The sequence below is a fragment of the Lissotriton helveticus genome, chromosome 5_1, assembly GCF_964261635.1.
Source record: "Lissotriton helveticus chromosome 5_1, aLisHel1.1, whole genome shotgun sequence".
Lineage (NCBI taxonomy): Eukaryota > Metazoa > Chordata > Amphibia > Caudata > Salamandridae > Lissotriton > Lissotriton helveticus.
The window spans coordinates 537,715,257-537,728,998 of record NC_136065.1 but is presented as its reverse complement, the minus strand read 5'-3'; the positions used below and the strand labels follow the sequence as shown (position 1 = coordinate 537,728,998).

General features: G+C 39.7%; 1 protein-coding gene across 1 annotated transcript in view; it reads right to left on the bottom strand.

Annotated features, from left to right (window-relative positions):
- PCDH15 (protocadherin related 15) overlaps positions 1–13,742 on the bottom strand; it is a 2,579,312-nt gene that overhangs the window by 2,271,717 nt on the left and 293,853 nt on the right. The window lies entirely within an intron of this gene.

Sequence of the window (13,742 nt, the reverse complement as noted above, 5' to 3'; positions counted from 1 at the left end):
GAACTTAATCACGAAGTTAAAACCTCAAAAATCTCAGTTTGTGGCAGTCGTGCTCCTACTCGCCAAAAGTCTGGTTGCAGTGTATTGAGGCCAGCGTATTGTACCAAAATATAAGTGATGGCTGCAAGACACAAACTATTGTAGATATACTCTAGTAACGTATTCAGAGGAACTGCCTGTGAAGTCACGGCGGAAGGACATATGGGCCCCCCTAACAACATTTCTGCTGGGACACCCTGGGGCTCTACTCAATATCTAATGAGCTGATGATCAGTTTGACGATGGGGTGGATGGTGTTGTATTGTATCTGCCCTGCTATTATTGTTATTCATGTGATGCTGGGTATCTGATAGTGGAGATGCCGTGAGCTGTATGGTTACCTGTTTTGTACTGTATTGTTTACTGCAAAAATAAAACAAAAAAAGAAGGAGTCCCGTAGTTGCCTCAGCAGCAATACACCTCGGCGTGCATAGCTGACTCAGCAGAGTGCACGCACCTCGTTCCAATGAGCAGCACCTGAGGCTGTATTTAAAGAAAAAGAAAACCCGGTGGATCAGCACACACTGATCACAACAACTTCTCCTCTGAGGGGCAGCCGAAAGCGCTGGAGGTACTTCCTGTGTTGTGAGAAAAGAGCTCAGCACACACTAAGATTAGAGAAGCCAGGAGCAGTACACAGCACTTCCCATGTGTTGGGCTCCTGGGAGAACACTTGGGGTGCACAAAGAGGTGGGCAGGTGGCAGGCCAGCACATAAGGCAGTCAAGTGGCAGTCCCTCCTGAAACCCAGCAGTTATCAGGCAGCAGGCCAACAGAACAAGGAAGGCAGCCCAGATGGTGGTTCCTCCTGGCAGCACAACAGTCCTGAAGGCGATGGGGGAATTGTAGAACCTGGAGCATCTGGCTACAAGTCCACTCAGTGTCTGGTTGGACCAGGGTCAAGAAACAGCAGGCAGCAGGGCAACAGGCAGAAAACCAGTCCACCTCTCACCCAGGCCCAGATGTGGATTGGTGTCAGGCTGCAAAGCTCAAAGTGTCATAAACACAGAGAAATGCCCACTTTCTAAAAGTGCCATTTCTAAAACAGTAATGTTAAATAAAACTACACCAGTAAGCAGGATTTATCACTACCATTCTAAACCTACCAAACTTGGAAACGCTACTCATTTCAGAACAGGCATTACTACTAAAATATATATAAGGGGATTCCCAATGCTAACCTATGAGAGGAGTAGGCCTCACAGCAGTGAGAAACAGAAATAGGCTGTTTGTCACTACCAGGACATGCGAGACATAAAGCCTCATATCCTAAGGTTTACTTGCACAAATCCCTGCCCATAGGATTAAACAGTGCCTACCTTAGGGGTGACCCATGTGTAATAAGAGGAAAGTTTAAGGCTTGCAAGTAGTTTTAAATATCAAGTCAAAGTGGCATTAAACTGTGCATGCAGGCACTGCTGGGGCAGGCCTAAGACAGGTTTGAAAGACTATGTCAATGGGTGACACAAGCAGTGCTTCAGGCCCACTAATAGTATTTAATTTACAACCCTAGGTACATAGGGTACCACTTTACAAATGACTTAGATGTAAACCAAATGTGCAAATCGGTGTAAACCAATAATAGCATGTTTAGAGGAGAGAGCACATGTACTTTAGCACTTGGTTAGAAGTGGCAAAGTCCCCTCAGTCCTAAAGCCATACAAAAGAAGGTCCGGAAATAGGTGGAGGAAGGCAAAAAGCTTGTGGATAACCCTATAAAAATGGCCAGGTCCAACAGACTATGACAACTTTCTGATTGCACAGTGCAGAGATTGTTCACCTTCATCATAATATCAACATCAACATTCTCAACTGCCTGGTATTTATAGTGAACTTCTAGACGTCCACCTGCTCTCTGATTCAGATGATGGACTTTGTGGGATGTGTGGTAGCAATGTGTTTCTGCCGCCTGTGGCTGACATGCGGCAAACATTACCATATTTTTAGGGAACTACAATTGTCTCTTACTTGCCTCTCCCTCTCCCTGAGGGAGCTACTCAGATTCATTGACACTGCTACTGCAACATCCAAATAATATTTCCAAGGCACTATGAGGCCCTTCAGAGGTAGAATGATTTACAGTTTTGCTTGAAGAACATAGAGGCATTGAATGGGGAAGCCATTTTTGACTTTGCTCTGATATTAGCGTTGGTTATCTCCTAGACTGAGTGATGGATCTCCTTGATATTTTCCATCCCTCTAAAGACTCCAGCTAGATCCCAGAGGGAATCCTTGTCCCCTATTTCTCTGCAGCCACCTAGCACTTTTGGCTTGGTAGTGTCAGCTATAATGAAGCAGTGAGTCAACTTTGCTTTTAGCTTCCAGCTGCATGAAAGATTATAGGACCTCTGGGACCAAGAAGGTTTATCATTTGATCTGGGCTCCTAGTTTTTGTATAGAAGGGAACATCGATCCTTCATGCCTCTACTCCTTCCCTAAACTAATTATTGATTCCCTATTCATGAAGTGTCTCTCCTATAAAACAAGCAACATTTCTGATCCAGAAGTTTCCTTTGTCCACCCACCCTTGTGTTCCTTTTACATAAATGGTAGCTTAATTACAAGTATTCATCTTTTGTCAGACTCTTGCCATTGGCATTCTTCACTGTGCAACATTCACACAGTCATTGTGGGTCTATCTAATTGTCCCTCTAACTCGAACTTATCTTTTAAACAACTTCCTATTGAATAAATGATTGGTGCCAAGACACTTTAAATCTTCAAATGGTCTTTCAACCTTAATGGGGCTGTCTTCTTTATTTTCAGCGGACCAAAATAGACTGCTCATCCTTTCCTGAGCATCCTCTTCAAATTTTGCGTTGCTGGCTGCATTGCAGAATAATAGTGACAACATATATATTGCAGGCCTGTTTCTCAGCCCTTCATCTGTTTCAGGAACCATCAGATTGGAGTGAGCAATCCCACCCTAGCCAGATTTGTTTACCCGTTGAGGTCCAAAATAGCATCAATATTTTTAGATGCTGTCGTCATTCAACTTGCCGACCTATGATCTCTAAGACCTCCATCATTAGCTGTGGTTTAGATATAATTGCAAAAGCCTCAATGAAGTCTGATGCCTCCACCTTTTGGATCTCTCATAGAGCAATTGTCCAAAGGCTGCGCTTGCCACCCTTTGAACTTCCTGTATAATGGTGCCTCCTTGTTTTTTCCTTACAATAAACATTCCCCTAGTATGCACGAAGAAATGTAAATTTTATTAAAGACATGGTGCCAGAAATGATATGCGTTTCCTTCCTCTCTTTGACATCATCTCTGGATGATAGTATACGTTTAGTTCATTCATTTGACGGCTACCTTATGTTAAATATATCAATGTTATGCTTTCTGGTTGCTTACATGAATGCACTTTGGGGTACTGGGCTTCCTCACCCTTACAATTCATTCTGTTTATCCTTCATTTTCTTCTAGCCTTGGCTCAGCCCATCTGCTCATCTGATATGTTTGTTTCCTGGCCCATGGCCTGTGTTATCTACATATGGACATTGAGCTTTGTCTTTTGCCTGCAACTATTGCAAGACAGTTCTTCACCTGTTGCCTGTTGCATGAGTTTGAGTTCCTCCTGCATGAGTCTGAGTTCCTACTGCTGTCTGCAATTCACAACACATATTAGGTGGTCTTGCTGCCCATTCTTGATTTGCTTCATTTAATGTGGGAAGAGGATGGGTCTGTAACTGTGAGATGCTGATTGCTGTTTGCAGTATACAGTTGAAAATATGTGACATAGGCACGGTTCCTCAAGGGACCGTCCCTCTAATTATTCAACATTACTAGAGGTTTCTCCATCATGCCACAGCAACCGAATTTGGATTTTTTAGTTATAATGACAAAAACGCTATTTTCCTTGAAGGTGTTTAGTTTTACATGTATAAAAGCATTACCCATTGAAAATGAAAGATAAAGGATGGTGTAAATTGGAAAAAGGTAAGCATTTTTATAGGCATGCCTTTTTTTTGTCATTTTCATAGGACTGTGATTCAGGGAGATAGTAAGCCCCAGATTTACTATTTTTCCATGCAATGCCGAATAGCTTATAATATGTCTGCATTGAATTGAGCAAGAGGTAAAATGCAAAGCTGAACCATAGGCACAATGATTAGCCTGCTGTTTGAGTTATCCCCTGCACTGGCACCTAAGCAGGGCTGCCTTACACAACACACAGACAGGCACCATGGCGTAGAAGTGACTGTGCATTGTCTAGCATAGGATCCGTACTGCCCTTGCATTACAAATTACAAATAGTTTTTAATGGCAAAGTACAGCCTGGCTATCTTTGTACATCAGGCTTTGAAATGTGTACCTTTTTGGTACAAAACAACTTTTTCATCAGATTGTAAATAGAACATGCTGTTTTACATTGCTTTACATCTCCCCAGTGCTTGAGCAAAGGTTTAGTAAATCTGGGCTAAGTATAATAATAAATACAAGGATTTTTTTGTACCTTGTATATCTGGAATGAAACAGGACGTATGTATTTTGCAATGAAGAGGAAAATGTATAGTCATTTTCAAGTGTTTAATTGTAGTTGGGATGATGGAGAACAGAACAGCATGCCAATCTTAAGATGCATAAGTAATAGGAGAGTAGCTAGCAAGATCATTTCCATACATAACGAATCTGACTAGTCAGTGGTCCATGACATAGCCCTCAGTGACAAAGCAGTCTCTCAGAAGATTATCAAAAATAGCAGGTGTCCTTCTCAGTAGTATTCCCATGTACAATACATTAAATTGCATTATTGCATTAAGGTATAGAAATACAAGTAAAAGGATGAATTGGAAAAACATAGCCTATCATTTAAAGCCATAATCCTTGAAGTGATTAGCAGAACGTCTGCATGTCTGTGGAACAGTGTGCATTATTATCCAGGTCAGATTACATTCCTAGCTTAACCATGATAGCATATAAAACATTTCCATTTCACCTATCTGAATATATTATTGTGTCTTATTATATTTTCAAATTACAATGCAACTGCAGTATTTCAATCCCTTTACAACAAGGTACTATGCTGCCACCCGAAAAGCAATTTTGAGAATGTGTATTTACTCATGAAACATGATTATTACCAGCCCAGACTAGGCGAAATGGCAATATCAGACACTCATTTTGAAACGGATTGGGATGGAAAATTATAAGTAGAATGTATTTGCACTCATTTTCTAAATGAAGAAATAGAAAGAGAACAATAATTTACATACAGAAATGGCCTGTAATTTACAAGAAAGTTTAATAGCAGTGATTATTGGATGTCTTTTGGCTTTTGCTTTTTTCTGCACGGATCAAACACCACCAATTAAATGGATATTTCTGTATGGTTGCTGCACGTTTTTCATACATACACCGGAAAATACATTGAACACTAACCAATCAGAAAGATGTCAGTAAGGTTAGTGAATCTGAAAAATTCACCAGTAAATAACTGCACGGATGTTAATGCACATACTATATATACCCCAGTTATCATTGCACATGCTGACAGGAAATTAGGTCAATAAATGACTACATATTTCCTATTTTGAAGACAGGCAATGGTATCTCCTTCAAATTGGGGTTAAAATGCAACACTAACAATGATACATTTAGGGCCTGATTTAGCGTTTAGTGGACAAAGTACCCTGCCCTCCAAACCCTTGGTCTGCCTGCCTCAGTGAGATACGGATGGATCTTATGTATTTGTTTGACAGAGCTCCCTTTGGTTCACTCGATGGAATACTCTATTTGACTGCCCAGTGGAGGGGGCGTCTGAGGATGCACATTACACTATCCAGCACGTCAACGTGGAAGATGTGCTGATTATTTTTCCCAGTCCATCATTCACAGCTGGTGAGGAACAGGAAAAAACTAATGAACACCACACTAATTTGGGGGTCATTCGTTTTTTGTTTTACAAAAATAAACAGCCGCGGTCGGCAGTAGGAGTTCCTGCAGGGCAGTGACGTGGGGAGAGGGAGGGGCAGGGTGGGGGGTAGTAATGTATGGATTACGGAGTTTAACAGGTAAGTAAACATATAAACAAATAAAACAAATTCCGTTGCGTGCACTGCATCGCATTTAGTGATGCAGTGCGTGCAACGAAATTCGTTGTATTTATTTATATGTTTACTTACCTGTTAAACTCCGTAATCCATACAATACTATGCCCCACCCTGCCCCTCCCCCTCCCCACGCCACAGCCCTGCAGGAACTCCTACTGCCGACCGCGGCTGGAAATAAACTCCTGCTTTAGGTGCTTGATTCTGAACAACAAAACAATGTCAAAAGTTTGGTAGTTGGCCATCAACAGTTTGAGGTGCCATCCATAAACATTTCAGTACATTGAAAAGAACAATGTGAATGCTGATCACTTCAATGCACAGACATAATCACTAGGCCAGTGGTCATCTTTATATTAGGCATGTGGAGTATCATCAAGATGGCAGAGGTAAGTAATGTCCTCCACCATCCTGGTACACGCTGGTCAGTCTGTCAAACTCTAAATCAGGCCTTTAGTGCTTTCCGATCAAACATCTGCTGGAGAAAAGTAGTTTTCTCCCTAATGAAGGGATTTTAGTTGTGGATTGCAGTGTAGACAATTTAAATATTTTAACGTTATCAACTATTCCAATTTTAAGTTCCAGATTAAGAATAATTTAAATAAAGAAAATACATAAAGCACAAAATGAATAAACACATACTAAAAGAGACAATCTACAGCTACAGCAAATATGGAAAATCATGACTAATCTATATAAATGCTCTTTTCAAAATTATGTCATTTTAAAAAAGCTTTCGTTGACAGGAACTGTCATACGAAGTGCCATTGTATCATTTGTATTTAGAGTTTGTAATCTATGAGCAAGAGCAGTCAAATCATTGTTTGTTTTAACTTTCCCCTAAAAGTCCTGTAAACTTGTTTTCCCAAATCATAACTTGCTATATCTTCATTCAGTCTCTTATATGAGGTGCTCAATTTGATTAAATACATTTAAGGCATTCTAATTGTGCACATGCAGTAAGAAAGTAGTAGTTAATATATGATATTTAAGTATTACAGCCTTTCCTGTGTGTATCATTGTAAATTACTTTCAATTACTGTTAATTATTGGAACTAAGACAGTGCCATCATCATCAAATAAGTCAGCCAGAAAGTTAAAGCACTTTAATATTTGTGACAGGCTATAATATAACCAACTTCACAATTTACTTTTGAGAAAAACTTTTTTATCAGAGACAACTGACCCCTTTACTGTATCTCACAAGAGAAACAGAAGAAGAAACAATTTTACTTCTTTAGACTTTAACAAGTTTAATTCTACTAAAAATAACTATTCTGTGTAAGACTCAGATTTTTGTAAGAATGCCTTTCAGTTTGAAACCAAACTTAAATACCCTTAATTTTTAATGTTTTTAAATTGATCTTGTAAACTGAAACAAATCATGGCCCCATTTCAACACACGCAAGTAGTTGATGTTCGACGTACTTCAAAGTACATAATTGTTATCATTCTAAGAATTTTTGTCTAACCTTCACTACTGAAAATTGCTGACATGTTTCATTGTGACCTAAAGCTCCTGATATGTTTCTGTCCTTCATCCTTTGATGTCACAAAAGTCTTAATAACCATAGACATTCTTCAGGTTACTTTTTTGATTTCATTTTTTTCTCTCCCGGCAGATCAAACTCCTCACATGGGCATTAGATTCTTTCCTCTCTAATTTATGAAATAATTTAAACTATTGCTTTTATCGACTGTGAGCATTCACAAAGATGAGTGTTTTCTTCTGAACATACAATGATTTAAAAGGAAATATTGCAAGAATGGAGGTGGTGATTAAAGTAGCACTAACGGCATAAAGGTATTTTTATCATCCAACATGTAAACTCTACATTATTTGATTAATTATATTTAGGTGCATAAACCATGCAGTCAGACTACTTTAATGACCATGGTAACAAATAAATCCAACCTTGGAGGGAAATATTTAACATTTCCAGATTCCGCACATATAAGCAAAAATCCAGCAATGTAAGTCCTCCACCTTCTGCTACTTTATTCCCAGCTATCATGCAGCTAGTAATATTTTATACACATCAGGAAATAGTCAAAGTACTTCAAACATTCATAAATAATTATACTTCTTTTATAATAATGCAAAGAAAATTGAAAATGTTTTGGCAATTTGTGTTTGTATGTATTTGTATGTGGGTTTGACTTTCACAGTCACATTAGTTCAAAATGGGTTTGAGGAAAGGATCTGCTGGCCTGCACTCTCTTTAGAAAAATTTGTTTTTGGTGATGGAACCACATTGAGTGACTATTTTTTTGTTTTTGGATTGCATGTTTTAATACTATAGACTTGTCACAAAGTGGTAAATTAATTAATGCAACATGTAACCTTGACATTCGCTGAAGGATTACCATATGTGACCCTGAGTCAGAAATCTCTACAAAATTGAGCTGCTCATTGAAAAAAGTTGTGTTCATGAAAAACAAGCACTGGATGCAGTGGTGTTAATCACATTTTAAGTCAATGACCCCAAACAATGATGTTCAGTTCAAACTCAAGCTGGACCATGGGGTAGGGAGAAAGTGTTTCACAAAAGTGAAAGACTAGACATACAGATAAAAGTAGCAAAGCATCCACTGTCACCCAATGATGAGCATTATTTTCTAACAAAGGCTCAATTAGAGGAAAATGTGGAGATTACCCAAATAGGGAGGCAGCGCAGACTAGAAAGAAGCAGGGATTGACAATTACAGTGGTTCTTTGACCATTTTCATTGGTAACCAATGTACTTGTGGCACTAATGAGTCAATACGGAAGGACAGCGGTACTCTGGGTCCCATCATTATGTTAGATCAAATCTACATTAAGTGGCTATTTAGAATGCACAGCAGTGTAATTGTCGGAAGCTGATTAAAGCCCCACTGGAAGTTGCATCAATCCTTAAGTAGGAGGTGAGAAGACAGTTTGGATGCACCTTATCATCAGTCCTCCTAGTCCAAATATGACATGAAGCTCGCAAAACAATCTTGCGATAGTAAAATTGCGAAAAACAACATAAATTACTTCTCACTCAACATATCATTGTGTGAGATTCAACTTGTTACTCCAATTGGCCATGAACACTAAAATAAATTCCATAAAGCTGATAAATTACCAAGGTTTCACTACAAAAGGTGAAACAAATAGGATACATTTTAAAGAATGATGTGCACATTACATTTCTGTCCTTCTTATACAAGACTATAACTTAGTTGTGATAATAAATATTTTTTTTTCTGTGAAAAGCCACATCATCAAAGCATACAAAACCCTTTTTTGATCATAATGCCGTATCTGTGCATTATTCTTTTGGAGATGGGATTTGTGAGAGGCTAACCAAGGTACCAATAATGCAATAATAAATTAGGGCTTTATAAATACTCTCCTCCCTCTGTTGTCTAAAAATTCTGAATGTCATCCTACAATGTAAGTATCCTTCTCATGCCTGCCAGCGTTTTGGAAGCAATATATCCATTTTTGTATGAGGTACTACTCCCTTAACCTGTGTCAAAATGGGGGTATTCTTGGCTTTACATCTACACACACTCTAGGTGCACTTAGATTAGGGTTCACATCATGGGAGTATGCTAGATTACTGCCTTGTCTTATATACCTGCATATATACCTTGTTTCAGCACCATGGTAGAGCTATATCTACTTTTTACGCTTTTGGTGCTTTTAATCACATTTATCTACTTCTGTCTACTAATCATTGAGGCACAAGTATTTTATGCAAGAATAAAGTTGGTTCAATAAATACTGTTGAAAACATCTCACTGTGTATTCTCTGTATATTTCTCTGAGAATAAGTGAGCACGAGTGACTGAGCGAAAGGTTCTGTAGTGTTTCCACGGTCCCTGAGGGGGTCAGGGTTTTCATGTTCAGTGGTTGCCATGAAACCATTCGCTCACTGATAGGTTAGAGGTTTTATGGTGGCACTGTGAGCTAGCTGGTCTCTAGATCAACATATCCTGCGGTGGTGCCCAGTATCAGTCTAGAGGCCAAGCCCTTGGTTTATGTTGTCCAAACAATGCGCAGATCCTGCGGATTGGTAGGAACTACTTGTCAAAACAAAATATATATTATGGTGCAATTGGCATTCTATTACTCATTGGCCCTGGTGTCATTGCACCTGCTGTCATATTGATAGCAATGTGTCTGCCTTCAGCACAGTCAAGCAAGACTCCAAGATGACTATGGGACTTCCACTGAATAAAGAGTCCTTTCTGGAACATGAGCAGAAATAAGTCCAAATAAATACTCATTCAACCCTACAATGTCCCATCCTTCTCGTGCCAGACCCAAACTCATGCTTTATGAATTTCAACTTCCCCTTAAGCTTTATATCAAAATTCACAAAATGGCTTGCATTAAAACAAGTGATACATAAACTCGAAACTTGAATCATTTACATAATTCTCTGGCACTTACATTAATTGCCTGGGGAGGGTAAGCAAAAGCTCCTCTTTCAAACATTACATTGATTTATTGAGTAGATCCGTTAAACACTGTACTCATTAAAGAAATGGAGCAGTAAAAGGAATCTTGACTTCTCAGTCGTTACACCATGCTTGCTGGCCCAACATTTATCTTTTGACCCACTTGTTCAAATTTCCACTTAAATGCACTTACTGGATTTCTAAAACTAACGTCCGAAATGTATGTTGTGGAAATTGGTACATGCGTGGTGTGTGAGTAAATCAGAGGATGATGAAAATGTATAGTTTAACATTTCAAGAAAACTGCATACAAAGCTGGAGAGAGGAGATTTAGACATTGAAGTGCAGGTTGAGGAGACAAGGCTCTTTTCGAAATTAATTCCGCTTTTTGCTGAGGAAGAGGGTGCTGGCTAGTCTACCTGAAGCACTGCCATTTGGTGAATGGTAGGGATGCAGGACTGGACAGCAGACTCTGCTCTGCAAGCTGAACAGGACCCCCTAAGTGAGGCCCAATATTTCAACCTTCATGATGTCAGCCAGGTGCAGAAAGTGCACTTTTCCTTGTGTCTCTGTTGTGGGCTCTACAGGGTGCAACTACCCTGCTGTGAATCATCACTCTACACAAAGGTAGTGTCTGGAGAGCATCTAGGAGAGGTTACTTGAAATGATAACAATCTCAAACTAGTACTGAAAGTGCAGACAGTGGATACACATTGCATCAGCTGCAAGTGTACAATATTAGAGTCGCACTACCCCACTTGTAGTTCTACTTACATGTTCTCTATGACCAAGATATAGAGTGCTCTACAGTGTACCAAATGTATTGTCGTGCAACAAGAGATGGTATCTGCCTAACAGCCAGATTTCCAGAGGTGGAAGGATACTGTCTGAGTCTACTCCTTGCTGGATAAGCTGAATATCTATGTGCATAAAAACTGGCCTGCTTTCATGGAAGAGAGGATGTGCCTGCTAACAATGCAGAAGTGTCCAGGAGGAGCATGGTACACCATGACCCTGGAGAAGATGGGACTTCTAGAATAGGAAATCGGAGAATGAGTTGTTTGCCTCAGTACCGGACAGTCATAGTCTCTCCAACAGACTGTGCCTAGCCGGAACTGTGCTCACTGACCTGAGGATTGTCAAACCCCAGTTCAACCTGTGAGTCAAGTGCAGCATGGAAATTCAAAGCCACAGTGCTCAAAAGTTGAGCAGATTGTACTAAACCATAATTCCCAGAAGAAGCATTGCCTGTATTAGGCCATTGTGCAGAGAAGAAGCAAACCTGAATTGAGCAGAAAATGTTCACGAGTGGCTTTGTTGCCCAGCGGTTTGGCGCATAGCCACACTGTCAGTCAAAGATTGACCTGGGCACGGCAGCACTAACAGTTGGAGAGTTGCCTGTGCAGGACTTCATTATTCTCGGAGTACCTGTCCACCAGTTCTGTGTGTGATCCAATCTTCTGCGAGGACCACCATCTTTGCGTGCTAGTCTACCACTCACAGCCATGAGACATATACAGCATCCCTAATGACACATCTGTGGGGCAGGTGCCTGATTTCAATGAGGAGACCCAAACAGAGCTGCCTGTGGAAGCTTTCTCTCCCAGAAGCAGGAAGGAGCAGGCACGTGTAGGCAAACCCAGATGCATGTCTGAAGGGACTGATCCAGCAAGGGTGTCAGGAACTGAGAAAGTCAGCTAAAGAAAAACTTAACAATGGAACTGTGAGAGACACAACTGAAAACAGAATGGCTGAGCTATAATCTGGCAACTACCTTATTCCCAGGAGAGAACAGACTAAACCCTAGAAAGGGAGGAACTGGGGTGAGAAAGCACATAGAGTCACAACCTAAGCTGAGTGCACAGGACACTTAATTGCACCTTGCTTACAATCTGCATATAGCTTTTTGTTCTAGTGTGCAAAGTATTTTTTTGTCATGTAAGTAAAGCTCTGGGTTCAACAGGAACTGTGCTGTTTTCAGATTGTTGAATCCTGAACTCAAACATGCCCACACCACCTCCTTGATAAGCCTGTGACTGCTCTCTGTTGTTACCTCTTAGAGTCAAGTGCTGAAGGGGCTGTACTTGACCCATTATGCTAAGCCATAATAGGACAGATCTGGCACATCAGAAGACAGCAAACTTCAACATGCACGGTTGAGTACCAGTAGCACCTGATTTGGCCCATGGCCACATGAAGGGGGTCTAACAACAGCAACTAGCTTAATGTCAAGGCAGCCACGAACTTTAAACCAATCTTTGCAATCCACTAGCCATTTGGTAAAGACATGAATTTGAGTTACGTGAACGAATTGGCTGATCAATCATGAAATATTTCGATAATTCAGAATCCAAAAAGTAAATAAAAAGGTCAATTGAGAATATTTGTATGTTCCAAAAGAAGTTAATTTTGCACCAGGGGATAGGCAAATATATGTGCTCTTTTATAAGCCCTAGTTGTCAGGAACAAAGCCAGTCTACCAACAGCCACTATGAAATTAAGTATATTAATGCAATGTGTTAAGGATTTCTAGGCTGTTAGGACTAGATACAAAGTCTATTGAAGTAAAACATAGACTAGAATGTTTTAATCAAATTAGTTTCCATACTATATTTATTTCCTTAGGAATCTTTTGAAAGAATACTCCTACTCTACAGTGTGCCTGCTCAAAGTGGCATAGCGGTATTAATTAGTGACTACATAATGAGATGGTGTAAAACATTTTTCAACTATGGACATAAAATATTCCATCAACCAATACAGAAATACTACATCAAGTTCGTGTTGTTCTTCGTCAAGTGCTATAATCCATCACAGACTTCTCAATAGAGTAAGAAACCATTTTATTGTCTAAGCCTGCATCTTTTCTAGTAAGGAACAGAGCAGCATTTTTCCTCTTAACATTATCTGGGCATTTTTCAAAATGTTTTGGAACTGGACCAATAGTTTTACAAATGCAATTGCTTTGTTTTCAACAATGCAGCATTAACCCATTAGAAGCAATAAAAAGAACAAATGTTTAAGCAGCAATCAGTTGATAACACAGTTCTTCAATTCTGACACGGGGACAGAATGGCTAGGTTTTTGTATCAAGGTATATTTTGCTCTATTCTACATTACTGGAACAGCAAAATGGCTAAATAATATTTGCTCTCCATTTTTGTAACATTTCAAATTCATGTTAATTGGTTCACCTTTTGTTGCACGGATATTCTGT